General features: G+C 51.6%; 1 long non-coding RNA gene across 4 annotated transcripts in view; it reads right to left on the bottom strand.

Moving 5' to 3' along the window:
* Positions 1-16,317, bottom strand: part of LOC109370322 — a 28,617-nt gene that overhangs the window by 3,241 nt on the left and 9,059 nt on the right. The gene's annotated exons all lie outside the window — the stretch shown is intronic.

Here is a 16,317-nt window from a genome sequence, read left to right as displayed (position 1 = left end):
AAAAAGGTGTTAAAAATCGGTGACATTTCCAGGATCCGCTCGCGCTCTCCAGCAAACATCACTCACGGTAATTACGAATCAAATCCACAGCCCTTCACGGATGACAACAAACCCAAATGGCCTTTTGGCGCAGTGAAAATATTACCCTTCACACGTTGCTTTCACAGCTCTCCCAACCAGTTGCTGCTTTCGCAGCCGCTCCGAGCGGGCGGGTTTTGGAGGAGCGCTCCCACCGATGCTCTGCACCGAGACCAGCGCACAAACAGCCATTTCTCCCTCCTGCCTTCTCTGCAGGGACGAGGCAGGGAACAGAAGGCCGTCTCAACAGAATTACTAACCCGGAGAAACCACCCAAGGAACTTGATTAATTTGCCGAGGAACAGAGCCCGGTCTGTTCTTTTAGGCGATGTGTCTTAAAGTAATTGAATCACCCCCTGAAAAAAGCCAGCAGTGACTGAGCCCCGAGGTAGGCTCCTTCGCTGTCCTTCATAAATCTCTCCTTATGAAGGAGGCAGTGTGCTTTTCTCATCAGAAAGCTGCTAATTTTTTTTCTCTTTTAAGTAATTGAATACTAAGTTCGGGATCTATCTGCAGCATCCTTCGAGAAAAAGAAATCAAAGGTTTGTCTTGTGTTTCATCTCAGCAAGTTAATTATGCTCTCATCATCGAGTTAAACCTGCAGGTTATTAAAAACGCTGCTTCTGTGTTTGGCTGTGATGCAGCACCGCGTCGCGCCTCCAACCTCACTGTGTTCCTAACCAGAATTTTGCTTCAGATTTCCCCCATTCAACTAATTCCACTAATTCTAGGGAATTACAGAAATAATTGCTATTTTCCAATAGATATGGGCCTGCCTCTCGAGACAGAAAAAAATAAGGCAAAGAAAAATCAATGAAGCACTGTTTAAGGAAAGTCAAAATAAGCTATTTCCATCTCCTCATTTGCAATTAACTTCAGAGCGTAACACAGTGGGAGGTGGTTCATGGGAAAACTACGACTTCGTGGTAATCCTCCCGCCTCTTAAGTGGAAAGATCGCAGGAGATGGGTGCACCAGGCAGGCGCTGCTCTGCCAGGTCGTGGCCCCTTGCTTCCCCTGGGCTGCCTGCCCAATGCCCATCCCCATCACTGTCTCCATCCCTATCCCCATCCCCATTTTCAACGTCCCTATTCCCATCATCATCCTCATCCCCATCCCTATCCTCATCTCCATTCTCACCCCTGTTTCTGTCAGTATTCCATCTTCATCCCTATTCCCATTCTCACCCCAGTACCCGTTCCCATCTCTATCCTCACCCCCATCCCCACCTCAGTTTCAGCAGGACTTCTGCACCACTCCAACACCTCTCTACCTCCCTCCCCACACTCCATACAAACGTTTCTTTGGAGCAGAGGCACAGATCTAGCGCTGGAAGCCTCCTTCCAGCCTCAACCTGAAGGCAGAAAATGCAGAATGTGACACCTCTTTGTCTTTTGGGTTGTATGTTGGCACACCTGGATCCCACTTCCCAACAAGCATGAGCAGAAGTGCTTGAGTTGGAAGGAACCTCTAAAGCCCATCTGGTCCAACTCCTGCAGTGCACAGGGACACCCACAGCTCCAGCAGTGCTCACAGCCCCATCCCCTGACCACGGCTGTCTGCAGGGATGGGGCACCACCACCTCTCTGGGCAGCCTGTGCAGTGCCTCTCCACCCTTAGTAAAAAAAAAACTTCTACCTTGTATCCAATCTAAATCCTCCTGATCCTGCTGCACCCTCTATCCTGAAATCCATCCTACCCTCAATCCTGCAGCTCACACCTTCCCACAAGGCCCTACAATTCCACCACTACCAACACACTGACCCACTGCGGTGTGCTCTGTGCTCACCTACACCATGCTTCCTTTGAAGGCTTTCCCTTTTAACTGTTCTATTTTCATCCCTGTCCTCATCTCTCCCTAACGCTCCATCTTCTGCTGAAGTGTCATCTCGAAGATTTTGTTCCCAACTAATATTTCTATGGCAACTGCGTTTAATTTTGGAGCCACAGCACTCTCTCTGCAGTGGGACCAGACCTTCCCCATGTCTCTGTGCCCGGCGAGGACACTGAAGCCGTATGTGTATCCAAAAGACAAAGCTCTGCTGCCTTGCCCATGGGTCGGGCCAGGCTCACCTCGTTACTTACCACCAATTAGTGAGTGCATTTATTGGCTGCAGCATGGAATAAAGCACAAGCACCTGGGAAATGCAGTTAGTAGAATTATAGGAACATAAGGTTGGGAAAGACCACTAAGATCATCCAGTGCAACCACCTACCCATCAATGCAGGCTTTGGGAGTAACATGCACAGACTGGGGGAGTGAAAGTGCTGTGAAACGAGGAGAGATTGGGACACCAGGAGGCAGCAGGAAACCCCACAGAGCCCTGTGCCAGCTGCTAATGGCACAGAGGATGCTCCCCCAGGGATGTGCCTGCTGCTCCACGTCACCGAGCAGAACCCAGGACCTCCGTGGAGCTCTGGGAAGGGAGGGGGAGGAAAACAGGTGTGGAATGCTTAAAAGAAATCTGGCTGGGTTAGCATCTGGAATGAGAAGTATTTGTGTGCACTGCCTTCCCTGCCAGGGCTCCCTTTTGGCCAACCCGAACCCTTGCAGGCATCTGAGGAATGCCAGCAGGGCTGGAGCTCCCTTGACTGGGTTGCACCGTCAGCACGTGGGTCTGCTGGGTGCAGGCTGGGTCCTTTGGGCACAGCACAATGCAGAGAGTGAGCATAACCCCAAGCAGGGGCACAAGGACTAAGTGCACATCAGCAGCCTTTATCGCACCTTTTGGTGCTTCCCCTTGCATAACTGGGGGACGCTGTGGTGGGCTCAGGTCGGTGCTCCATAGGCAGCCCCATGCACCAGGTGCAGGCTGGGTGCTCCTGCCCAGCCCCGCTCACAATTCCTGCATTATTCCACATTCAAATGAGGGAACCGCAGAAAAATGTGGATTTGGAAGCTGAGTAACTCAACTCCCCGCAGCTGTGGCTTCGGCTGAGCTCCAGCTGCTCCCCCGCCGCCAGGGCTCCGCCGCTCCCCCACCAGCCCCGGATTCCTCCTGAATCTCACTTTCCATGATGAGCTCTGGCTGCGAACACAACACCAGCAGAGCAGGAAACCCAGCCCAGCGCTTTGCTGCTCACATCGTTCTGCTGCGTCCCCAGCAGTGCTGCCCAAATCACCCAAAGAAGATGCAAACTGCTGAGATCCCCTCTCGCTGTGCTGCCTCAGCTGGTTTCTCCCTGCTCACCACCCAACTGGAGCCCAGCCCATGTCAGGCCATCAGCTGTGGACCTGGCTCTCCTGCAAAATATTTATTCCTATTGCAATAACACACATATCCCACCCCAAATCAGCCCCCTGTGACTCTATGGTCCCATCCTTTCCTGCTATCGCCCCGTGGCTCAGGGCATGTCCCATGCAGGTGATGGCTTCTCAGGGAGGATGTTCAGAACGTCTGGAATGTTTTGGATATGTGTTCCTTTATAGAGCTTATGATTGAGATGGAGAAGGCTGTGGTGCCAGGATGTGCTGCACATCTGCCCCTGGCACACCCAGGGGCACCCCATGGCAGTGGATGCCACGGCACCTGGTGCTGCTCACCAAACCCTCCTGTGCCACAAGGCACAGCCCTTCTGCCCTGCCAGTAACAGCAGGCACCAGCTCTCTGCTCGACCTGAGAGCCCGAGGAGTGATCGGCAGATCCGAGGGGCCAATTAAGGCAAATCATCACTTCATTAGCTTCCTGAAATGCAGCCACCGCTGAAATGAAAGACAGCAGTGCCTGCAATGCTCGGCACGGTGCTGAGCTTCAGTGAGATGCAGGGAGAGGGGGAAACTGCTGCAGCCATGGGCGACTGCGGGGAGCGAAACGTGCCTCGAGGAGATGCCGTGTGAGTGCCACCATTGCCACCAGCAAACCCTGACCTGGAGTCCTGGCAGCCCAGCAAGCCACCTCTCCTTCCCGCATCCTCCTCCCTGTTTGTGACAATGCTTTGTTTTTAAGACATCCCTGCAAAAATATCATGAAAATTTAATGGCCCCAGCGTTCTGAGGTTGGCTGCCAGCCTCTGCGGTGGGAAAACTTGGTGGGAACCAACCGTGAGCAGCAAGAGATGCTCAGTGCTGCAGGCAATGGGCTTTGGTTCCTGCTTGCTGCTCTTTAACCTTCTCCTGGACTCATACCCAAGGAACGCCGTGGCATTTATCAAGAAAATATCCTTCGGTTAAAACCAGTCTCTGATTATATTTACCATTTTGTAATGAATTAATGAAATTTTCCAGTGGAAAAGAGATTATGAAACTCTCCCAGGAGCTCCCGAATGGACCTCAGCAATGTGTCACCAGCCAATGGCAGCTGTTTGGCCCAGCACCCCTGAGCTCAGGGCAGCCCAGTGAGCAGTAAATAACCGACCAGAGATGGCTGATCAGCAGTTGGGAAGTTTGCACCGAATCATTAAACTACAAACCATACACTAATTGTGGTGCCCTGAGCAAGAACGATAATCCGAAGAGCATAACATTATAATTGCTTTCTTGGTGTAATTAGACCCAGCAAGACAAATGGCCAAATAGAGCTGTAGCTCCTGGAGGAGGAGCTCTGCTGGGGCTCCGGGTGCGGTGTCATGCCCGTCTGCCCCATGGTTGGATCCCCACCAGTCCCACACACACCGGACACACACTTGCTCTCATTTCCCTTGCAGCTCTGGAAGCCTCAGCACCCCATTGGACCCCCAACACAACTTCTTCCATTGGGCACCACTTTGTAGTTAGAGCTCAGCCTGCACGTCCCGCACCCACAGCAGACCCACGTGAGCACAATGAATCGCACTTCCATTAAATCCAGTCAAGAACTTTCCTTTCTTCCTCCTTTGCAAAGAAGGGCGCTGTGCGGTGTGTGCAGGCACAAAAGGAGATTTAGCAGGCACCGCTGTGACTAAGGCAAGATGTAATTAGGAGAGGGGAGGGACATTTATCACTTGCCAGAGTGAATTAGGTATCTCGACTTCTCAAAAGGATTGAAGGCAGAGGGTGATTTTTTTTCCAATTTCTCTCACATCTCCGATATTATTAAGTTCAGCTAGAAAACACTCGAGACAAATTGACTCATCTGAACCCATCTCTTTATAATTGTTACACATTTTAAATTGGCTTAGTTAAGGGATGCTTCGCATGGCTTTGACAGGCTGCGTTGTCTGGATGCGATATTAAAAATACCAAAATCAAATGGGAGCGAGAGCAGAGCGCAGGGATGTCGCCTTTCTGAGCGCTGCACGTGGCTTCACCTGAAATACAGCATATATACATGACTTCGAGCGCGGTTGCAGATGGAGATGAAGAGATATTATTCCTTTCCTATTAAGAGTGAGGCCCTTTTTCTCTTTCCTTGCCACTTAAGTTTAAAGCTGAATCCCAGGGCTGAGCGGTGCCCTGAGCAGAGCTCACTGCAGAGGGAAGAGAAGAGGAATGGGGGCCTTCAGTTCACCAGTGTGATCTCAGATCACATTCTCAGGGCTCAAGAGCTTTGTGAAAACCCAGAGCCAGGAAAATAGTTGCTGATACGGGAACATTTGAGCAGGTCAGGCATGCAGTAGATAAGGGATCGTGTTTCTTCTCAACCTCCCCTTGGCTTTCATGCTTCCTTTCTGCGTTGCTTTATCGTGAACAGAAAATAACCAGAGAGAGGCAGAATGAGCGAGCCGCCAGCTGCCAGATTGGTGCTTTGCAGCCCGGTGCATTGCTCCAGAGCACGGAGAACACTTTTGGGCAAGGTTTTTGCAGAATGGGAATAAGCAGGTTACCAGTCTTCCTCCATAGAATGATAGAACCATTAAGGTTGGCAAAGACCTCTGAGGTCATCCAGTCCAACCAGCAAGCCGTGCCCACCCACCCACCAACCGCATCCCCCACCTGCATCCCCGGATCAGCAAAGAGTCACAGAATCACTGAGGTTGGAAAAGACACCTCTGCAGGCAGTGCCCTCGCCACTGCCACCAGCAATTCTCATGTCCCTTCACACAGGAAGGGGGAAGGCTTTGGCAGAGGAGCACCTCGAAATGAATTTAATTGGGAATGGATTTCACATCCGCGTTTGAGGAATTAAAAGCAGTGTGGTTTCACAACTATGTAATGGGTTATATATATGATCTGTTAAACAGGTGTTTGAGGTTTGGCAATTATCTAATAAGAGACTCATACATATTACAGTAGATAAACTTCAATAAATATGTTCTTAATCAACCGGAGAGCACTCAACATACAATTACCATCCCTGCTACACCATGCTGAAGCGAGCAGCTGACTGGAGCAGGATGGGGCTGACGTGCTGCTGGAACAAGCCCATGCCTTCCACTCACAGCGCCGGTGCTGGGGGTCCCTGCAGGTAGCAGTGTGGTACAGCAGCACTGGAGGCACTGGGAAGGGAGTGATGCTTTGCACCATGCTGAGCCCTCCCTGGTGGCTCAGTGGGATCCCATGCAGTGGGTCCAGGGCCGCACAAACTGGACCCCGCCATGGGACTAAGTGCGATGCTTGGGCTAATCTGCCTCTTTCCTAGCTCAGGTGTTAAAGCTAGTTAGCACTGGCTTTCCCAGCCATAAAACTGCAGGGGGAGTACTGGGGACCATGGTATGGTGCTTCAGCCATACCCCAGAAAGCCAACTTTCACCCCAAAGCCAGTCATCTCCCCAAAGAGCCATGGAGCTCCCCACAGAGCCTGCACTGCTCTGAGGGATTCCTGGGGGAGGGTAGTGACCCCTCATCCCAGGGAGTTTTCCTTTTACCTTTCACCTACACAGATGAGCACATATTTAAATACAGCACTGGTGCTGCTCCAGCACAGAAACGCAATCCACTCCCCCTGATCCCACAGAGCACCGACCCACAGCAACACAGCCCTCTGGCACCGCCACCCCGCAGCAGATCCTTCAGGCAGTGCTTTTTCCATCACTACCAGTGCAATGCTATCGATCGCTGCATCGCTGGCTATTTAATTATTCCCTTTTATTCCCTTCAAGCAGATGAGACACAGAGCCGGGGCCATTAGCGGCTCCGGATCGAGCTGCTCCGGCCACAGCCACACCGTGCCCTAAATAGAGACCTCAAAGGGAGAAAAGCAAAGGGATGACATGAAATAGTCCTGAGGGTGCCCCCCCCCCCAGCAAAAAGAGTGCACTGCAGAAAGCGCTGAGCATCCCCACTGGGTCCCAGCGGACCCATGCAGCCCCACAGCCCCCCCGGCTCTGCTCCGTGTGAAGGGAGAATAAAAGACACTTGCTGCTTTTTTTAGACCCGAGTGGAGAAGTTGTACGATCTCAGCTTATAAATAATGGAGGGGCTGATGTGAGCTCAAACCCAGCGCTTATTAAATGGAAACGTCCCTGTTGACAGATGGATTCCTGTAAATTTTCTCTGCTTGAGCTCAGATGCCCGTTCTCTGCTTTGAAGCAGATGAGGTCACCCTCGCTGCAGAGAGCGCTGCAGTGAGAAGGACGGGGCTTATCCAAAATAAAAAGAAAACAGCAATGATAGCAGTGAGACAGAGCTGAGACCTTACGGGAGCCAACGCTCCCGACACACACATCCCTGTCCCCTCCTCACCAATAGGGAATCCCTGCAGCGTCCCCAGCAGAGCCCACACGGCGCTGCAGTCCCAGCACAACAGTAGGGCCGGGCCGTGGGGACGCCCCGCGGTGCCCCCGCTTCCCCCCGCGCTGCTCTGTGTGTTTACGTTCTGCCTTCCTTCAATTATAATTAATAGCAGCTCATTATCAGGAGGGAACCATTTATAAGATTCAATTAGAAGCCATTTATTTTAATGCTTTTGAACACAAAATGAGTTTGATCTCAGGAAACATTTCATTAGCATAATCTTCCTGTAACGAGATCATCTCCTGAGCCCAACGCACGCACCGGTGGGCACCAGGTGGGCAGAGCAGCAGAGGGGCCGGGCACAAAGTCGCCGTGCCACCAGCATGGAACACGTCCCACTGTGCAGGGACACACGGCCATGGCCAAAGTTGTGGCCCCAGGTTTGTGCCCGCAGCCACGTCCTCATTACACCATCCTACTACCTCCCAGAGATGGGACTTTGCCATCGGGAAGTGCCAATAGCAATGCTCTCACTGCTCTGCCCAGCTCGAAACTGGCTGCTGGAGCAGAGCAGGAGCCTTCCAGCAGACCTGCAGCACGGCTCAGGGAGAGAGTGAGCTCATTCCATTTGACGGCTCGGCTTAGGAAATTTGGTCATGGAGCAGGAATGAAAACTTGCGTCAACTCCAAGTCGAAATGCTCAGTGCAGCACAGCCGTTCTGTTCCCCAAGGATAGTAATCTCTGATTTGTTGCTCAAATGGAAGATGTATTGCTTTTCCATATACCGGATGAGTTATGTATTTCATAAGCTAAACTGTCCATATATTCAAAACAATAATTCACCTGAGCTGTACACTGCATTGCCGTGTCGTTCGGGTACAAAATTGTGCCACGAACATATTTTTAAATGCTTGGTGTGTGTTGGAGCTCTGTCTGGAGCGATTGCATTGCAGAGAATGGTGCTCACGGTGCTCTGCGACCTCCCCTGCACAAAATCTGGCAGAACTCCCCACACAGCTGGGCAGGGCAGGGTGGGGTGGGCTGCTCCGTGCTATTTGCTGTTGGAGGAGGGAAATACTTTAAATGGACGGATCATACATTCTGGGAAATGTAACACATGGTGTAAAGCCATTGCTTCCCCAGACGGGCTCAGCAGAGGCAGCGAGTGCAGCGCTCAAGGCCGGATGGCCGGGAGCTCAACGCAGCTGAACTGCAGCCTCTGGGCCAATTCATCCCCATCTGCACAGGAACAGCACTCAGCCCTGAGATAGGAGGCACGTGAGTCCAAGAGTTGGACTCCATCATACCTCTGGGTTCCTTCCAACTTGAAATATTCTACAGTTTGATGAAATACCTCATGGATAGGCATTGCCCCAGCATGAGGAGTCCGAATGCACCAGCACAGGCTAAGAGCAGAACAGTTCTGGTTATCTTGGTTAATAGTTCCGGTTAACAGTTAACTCTGGTTAACTGCCAACAGCTTCAGAAACACACTGTTGTACCAAACGTTCTCATACTGGATACAGGATTACCAGCTGTCTGCCAGAGGTGCCACCATGCCCAGTGGAGCCACGGTGCAGAATGATGCTCACGGCACTCAGGAGGATGCTCAGGGGCTGCTGGGCCAAAGGGGAAATCACTATTTCAGCACAGGACAGTGCCATGCATGGGGAACGGAGGGCCTGGAGCAAGCCCATGGGATTTGGGCTGGCAGTCCCCAGCTCAGCACCACCCTGCAGCCCCAGCCCCCCCCTGCCTGCAGGCAGAGCTCCCTGCCGTGCTCACTGCCTCCAGCAAGAAAATCCATACATGGTAGAAAAGTTTTGAAAAGGCGCAATCGTTTCGATCTCAGATAGCGCCAGCATGCTATGGAAAGAATTTCACCATTGGCAGAGCAGGGGAATCAATTTAAGGTGTTTACACAACGCAAAGCTCCCAGTGCATAATTATCATTTTATAGCCAGTCAATTGTAATTGTGATCCAGGAGCGCTGCACATGAAAATTAGCATTCACGAGCACCTCCGATAAATTAGTGGGGATTATTGAGGCGGTGTTTGCGGAGGTTTTGGTCTGGCGCTGGGGGAGGAATTAAAAATGGCAACGGTTTTGCTTCTGCAGCTGAATACGGCAGGGGCTGAAGAATTTAAAGCCGTTTAGTTCTGGAGGAGAAGTGGGATTAGAGCTATGGAGAGGGCAGGGATCTACGCTGTATTTGATTAGGAGTTTTATGATGCAAAGAAGCTTTGGGGAACGCTACAGCTCTCCCTGCGTGGGATTATAGACACCACTGTATTAATTAGCTGCCTTAGGATAACACCCAGCAGCCCCGTGGGGAGATGGGGCTCCTCCCTCCTGGGGACCTCAACATATCCTAGAGGGCCACAAACCCACAGCACCCAACGTGTGTCCCTGTGTTGGGTCCACGTCAACCCGAGAGCAGCGAGCAGCACTCCTCCCCAGCACAGCCCCATCCTGTAGGGTCCTTGCAGGACACCATGCTGCAGGTACATAAATGGGGGAGCGCTGGGGAGCGGTGCTGAGTGGGGGCTGCTGTGCCTTTATCATGGTAATGCCTGGAGCCCGGTCTGGTGGCGATAATCTGCCCTTTCTCTGCTATTTCCTCAAGGGGGTAAAGATCATGGAGCATGAACGGGGCGGATGTGCACTCTGAACCAGAAGCTGTTCTCCAGGCTATCAATCAGAGCCGCACGGTGCCCAAAGGAATGACCCCACATGGCCCTGCAGCCCTGCCCTCTGCACCGCTGCTGCTCTGCGGGACTCCTGTCTGAGAACCGCAGCCCCTCCTGCAGCCAGCAAAGTCGCATTGAGCACAGAGCCAGATTTCCATCTCGAACAGACTGTTCGGGGGCTGTCTGCAATATTTATTCTTATTTTTGTTTTTTAACATCTCAAGAACTGGTGCAGCAGAAGCATACGTTGTCCTCGTCTCGCATGAAATGGAAGAGGGAAGCGTGCGGGCGGTGCCTCGGGGGCACCCAGCACAGCTCCTGCCCCATTCATTCCCAGTGCCATCACCTACTCCTCTCCATGGCAGTCCTGGTGAGAAGGGGCAGCACTTCTGCATGGCAAACTCCATGTGAAAATGAGACTTGAACACGTCGGGGCTAATGGAAGGAAGAGGGTGGGAAGCGTGAATACAAACACAACCCAAGCAAAGCGCAGCAGAACGGCAGCACCCATCAGTGCTGAGCTGGCTGCTCACAATGTGTGGGCTCAGACTGTTACTGCTGCAAATGGTGAGAAGGGAAAGGGGACATTGCCGTGCTCTTCCCACCTGGCTTTCTCCCATCTATGCCACACAACCCCTCCCTCTCCATCCCCAAAAGATGTAAAAGGGATGGAGAAAGAAGATGGCTAAAACATAAGCCACAGTGAATTCCATTTATTTAGGAGACATTTAAATTTAAGGAAGGACAACTGCACCCACCCCAGCCCAAAGGGAAATGAAGTTGGGAAAGACGTGATGGAACACATCACAGCAACGCCCTAAGGTTCCCAGGGCAGTTTCCATAGGAAAAACTCTGCCTTATGCTTGCGACTGAGGCACTAATTCTTTCCATTCTGTAACAGGGGTGGAATCGGAAGTGCTCCATGCATTGGCTCCTGCAGGAGAATTTCTGACAGCCACCAATGGCCGATGAGCAAAATCCAAGAGCTCGGCAGCACGAGGACATCCAATGGCAGCTCCACACCCAGTGCTGGGAGCATCCTCTGGGAGAGAGCTCTCCTTCCATTCAAACACACTCTTCTGCTCCATCACAGTCATGTATCTGCCGGTGATCAGAGCCAACATGAAGCACTTTGTTCCTGCAAAGGGAAACCCAATCCCCCAAAAGGAGGTGTTCTGGAGGGGTCCCTGGACGGACCATCCAGGCTGCAGTGCCACCCTGCTACATGGTGTGCCTTGAGATAACCTCCCGAGGCACAGAGCAGGAAAAACACATCTTTAATTAAGTGCTTTCAGCTGAAGTTTTTATAACCGAGAGGTCCCGAAATGAGAACAAAAGCTTCCTTTCAGGCAAAACAATCGTTTGATGAGGATTTTAATCAAAACCAGCACAAGTTCAGGAGGGGAAAGTGCTGTGCCAGCCACCCCATAACACCACCCCACGGGGTCAGCCCCAGAACCCAGAAGGATGGTCCTGTGGTTGGGGACCCACGGCCGATTCCCATGGGATGCTGAGGTCCCTACTTTTCTGCAGCATCACATCACATCGGTGGAGCCCTGCAAAACCTGCACCAAAGGCCTGCTGGGGATGCAACGCACACACACAGAGATGTTTCCTTCTAATAATAAAACATTTAGTTCTAGGTCACTAAGCAAAGGAGATGGAAGAGGAGAGGGAGAGCTGTTCTGATCTCTTCTGCAGCTTTTTATACGGGACTGCTCTGCTCAGCTGCCTGCTAACCTGGGCCTGGGGAAGCAGGGCTGCATGGCGCTGCTCTGCCCAGCCGACATCACCAGGTATCCCCAGCAGCAGCCGGGTGCCCCAGGACACATCAGTGGCTCTATCCATCCCCACAGACCGTGGAATATGAATTTAAACTCCTGATAGTTCACACACTCAGTGCTCACTGAGTGCACACTGATTTCTATACCGACTGGTTTGCTCGTTTCTCATCCCGCACTGCGAACCAGTCAGCAAAGCAAGACCCGTGTCCTTACTGAGAGGCACGCGCTCACGTCAGCCTTACAGAAAGTGTCTGCCTCGTGGCTCGATAGCCATAACAGCAATGATTAATAATCCGCCGCAGACACTTATAATTGCGAGAGCTTCCTCTTGTGAATTTAAATAGCTGTCTCGAATTACTGCCTTTGACACAATCGATAGAGCTGAGCCATCGCTCCAGCGGGCGGCGCTGGGCAGAGCGGCCCGGACCTGTGCAGCATGAGCTGCCTGGTGGTGGTGGAACCTGGGGTTTGTTGGGCAGGAATTCCACCCTCTGCTTCACATCACATGGGGCGCACAGCGCTTTGCACCCACGGCCCAGTGCTGCAGGAGAAGCGGCAGCCAGTCGGATTTCAGCAAACAGCTCCTGCCAGCAGCAGGGAGGAATATTTTATTTTCTCATTTCAGATTAAAACCAGAAAGGTATAGATTTCCCACCCCCTCCCACCCTTCTCTGCAGAAAACAATAATATTTCTTCCTAATAGGTAGGCCAAGCAAGAATTCATTTCGGGCTTTCAGCAAGGTGCACCGGTTTGGCAAATCCCCGCTTTAATTCAATGCCCCTTCGCAGAAGCTTCATCAATTAAAGAGAAATGCTCCAGGCCCACCATGCAGGGAGCTAAGAGCCCCGAGCAGCCACCGGGAGAGGCAGGGCACCCAGCACCAGCTCATCCCAGCAGTGGGACAGACCCTATTCCCGGCCCCATCCCTCTCTGTTGGGAGGGAGCCCCAGATCAGATAAAAGTAATCCCTGCGAGGTCAGCAGCAGTTTCACAGAAGAAAGAGGTTTCAATTCTCTAAGCCAAACCAAATATTGACTTTTTATTAGTGGGTTTTTCTTTTCTGCCTTATCTCATTCCTTGACCGGGACAGAAAGAACCACCCCGATGAGAACTCCGTTTCAAAGCTGGCTACCCATGGCAAATGGGTAACGCACCGACAAGATTTTATGGTCAGATAAAGTCACTTTTTGTTTCTAAATCCGCATATATGATAGATCCTTTGAAGTGCAAAATATTTCCCTTTAATAAAAGCTGTGCTATATTAGCATTAAACTATTTTTTTTCCAGGAGAACCCTCAGCTACATCTCCCCAGAGGTAGGAAAAGAACTCTCCTGGGGTTACTATGAGCTTTCCATGACCCCTGCAGCTCTCCATCTTAATGGTGATGGCTGAGCCACAGGTGGAGCCAGGCAGACCAAAGGGCATTTCTCATTCTGCTAGCACAGTGTAGCAGGAGCCAGTGCTGTCCCCTTGGAGCAGAGCAGGCACCACTGGGATCACTTGTTTTAAAGAGTTAAATGAGCAAAATCTTGTTAGGTTGGAGACACAGGCAGAACATAAAGCAGGGTTCTCCTGCCTTGGAAGGAAATGCTCCTTCCCTCTGTGTGCATCCCTGCCTTTATCCTGCAGACTGAGTGCTGAGCAAAGCCCCTCACTGCGGGAGCACCGCCGCTAACATCTCCGTGGTGGGAAGAAGGGATTAATGCTCAGAATCACCACTTGGGTTTAGTGGAAAACATTCTTTAATTTAATCAGCATTAAGAGTATTACACACAGTGTGTTAGGCTAATAGATGGGGATGCTGCTGCTAAGGAATTAAAACGATCAGAAGGCAGAGGTGACACCAGGGAGGCTGGGCGGCTCAGCACCAACGTGGCTCACCTCACCCCAGGCAGTCAGTCCTGCAGAGTGATGAGAGGGATGATAAGGCTCCTTTTGGGAGTGCTGTTTTGGGAGAAGCTGGTTATTTCTCTCATGCTGGTTAAGCATTGACACAAAACTGGGGCACCGAAGAGCAGCTCTGTGCCACCACATTGGCTCATCTGGAGGAGCGGATGGTCCCAGCTGTGCCCCAAAGTGCACTGGCAGCAAAAGGCAACTCTCCGACCTCAGCACTGCAATAGTTACTGCTCCTCCAAGGACAAGAACAAAGATGAAGAGAACAACTGTTGAGTTCAAGGGAAGGCTGAGTTCTGGGGAAAGAGAAAAAGCCAACAGAAAACGTCTGGGAACAGGAGATGCCCACTTGGGAGCACTGCACAGAGCAGCACCTTCTGTTGGATCTCCATTATCTCCACAGTGTTCCCATTTATGGAAATGCAACACGTCCTAGCACCAAGCGGGAACGTTTCCAGAGCCCCTGGCACCTTGGTGCAATTGCAGAATCATAGAATGGGTGGGTTGGGAAGGAGCTCAGAGATCACCCAGCACCCACCCACAGCTGTCCCTTGCTGCAGGGATGTGTCCTCTGTACGTGAGCTCCGGTGCTTTCCCCAACAGAGGGCTGTGTTCGTTCCCCAGCACCAGCACGTCTCCCTTGACAAGAACCAGTTCCTCTGTTTCTTGGCTCTTGTCCTGAACGTGGGGGGAGGTTGAAGCTATCACCTGCTATATTAAGCATGATATGCAACTTAATGGCCAAAAAGCTCAGCTCTGGCCTCCTGCCGCCTCTCCCACCCGTGCTCCCAGCTCTTAAATAATTTGCTCCCTTTAATGTTTTTATTCCAGAAGGTTTTGAGGCATGGCAGAAATCCACCGTCAGCATTTATGGAAAGAGAAGGAAGCAGGGAGGCACATGCGAGTTATCTATACCCAGGGAAGCTTTGCTTGCAGCTCGGGGCACGCAGGCTCTGCATAAAGACATGGTGGAGCTTCACGTCTCCAAAACCCACACCAACTTCTGGGAATGCCCTGAACCTCTGCAGAAATACAGCCTTGTTGTGACAGATCATAAATCAGGTGCCCCAAAACAAAGGCATGCCAAGCCCTGGGGTTGCTCCATTCAACTCTCGGATGGAGACTGCAAAACCACCACGAGCACACGCAGTGCCTCAGCGTGGCACCAGCAAACAGGGACCCATCAGAGCAGGTGGAAGGGGCAGAAAGAAGGACCAGAGTGGCTGAGAGCAATTCCCAGCGAACACAGAGAGCCCTTTCCTCTATAAGCACATTGAGAGCATTTGTTGCCAAACTAAACATTATTCTAACTGCGAAACCGAGACCATAATACGTGTCACAGTTGGAGACCAGCAGGTTTTTATAACCAAATGTGGGAAACAACAGCCACACGCTTACTGCTAACGCATGGCTGCTGCCTGCTTCCCGCGGGTAAGAGCAGGAACCCCTCGGGAGCTGCTCGCAGGTGGTCCCTGAGCAAAGCCTCTGCTGGTGGAGGGGACGGCCCAGTGACTGCCAGGACCTCAGGGAGGCATTGCCTGCCTCAGTGGGACCGGCAGCACATACTTTCTGCAGCTATTGACTGCATTTCTTTATGTTTCCCCAAGGCTAGAGCAAACCTTGCTTTAAGCTCATTTGCAAGAAAACTCTCCAAAGGCCATCATTTACCCAATACCAGTGCCATGAATCTTCAAAATCAGCGAGCTGACTGTTTGCTAATGACTCTAAATGCATTTGCTAACATAGTCACTTTTTAATTAGTTGGTGGGAATAGCTGTAGGTGCAGCTGCTGGAGCTCAGGGTGGAAGCAAAGGTGCCATACAGGGACGTGGTGCAGCACGAGGGAAGGACCTGGCATCCCATCATGGCCAGCAGTGTCCCAGTGATGTACCATGGTGTCATACCTCCCAGTCTGGGAAGTGGTTCTGCCCCAAATCCTGCATTTATCCTTAATTACTTCACCAAGAAGGCTGATATATTGACTGCCACGTGCTGTCTGCATAGCTCACGCCCCAGGAGAGGTGATTTCCAAAAGCTGCCCATGTTGCATCCTTCCATGGGGTGGGACGCAGCTGTGGGCACCTCACCGGGGATGGAGCCATGCCTGCAGCACAGGGGTAGCTGCTTTCCATCACCATCACAACACACGGGGCTGCAAACATCATTGCTCAGAGGCATTTTGCTAAGAAGACATTTTAATTTAAATCAATGAGTTATTGATCCCTTTTTCATGCTAGAAAGAAAGAGCGCAGTGTTTATTTCTGCCACTCGATCTGTACTTCTGATGACCTCAGGCATACAGTATAAACCTGATGTAAAATATTTCTTTTCCTAA

This window comes from Meleagris gallopavo, chromosome 17 (assembly GCF_000146605.3).
Source record: "Meleagris gallopavo isolate NT-WF06-2002-E0010 breed Aviagen turkey brand Nicholas breeding stock chromosome 17, Turkey_5.1, whole genome shotgun sequence".
In the NCBI taxonomy this organism is placed as follows: Eukaryota; Metazoa; Chordata; class Aves; order Galliformes; family Phasianidae; genus Meleagris; species Meleagris gallopavo.
The sequence above is the reverse complement of the archived record's forward strand: the minus strand, read 5'-3'. Positions and strand labels throughout refer to the sequence as shown.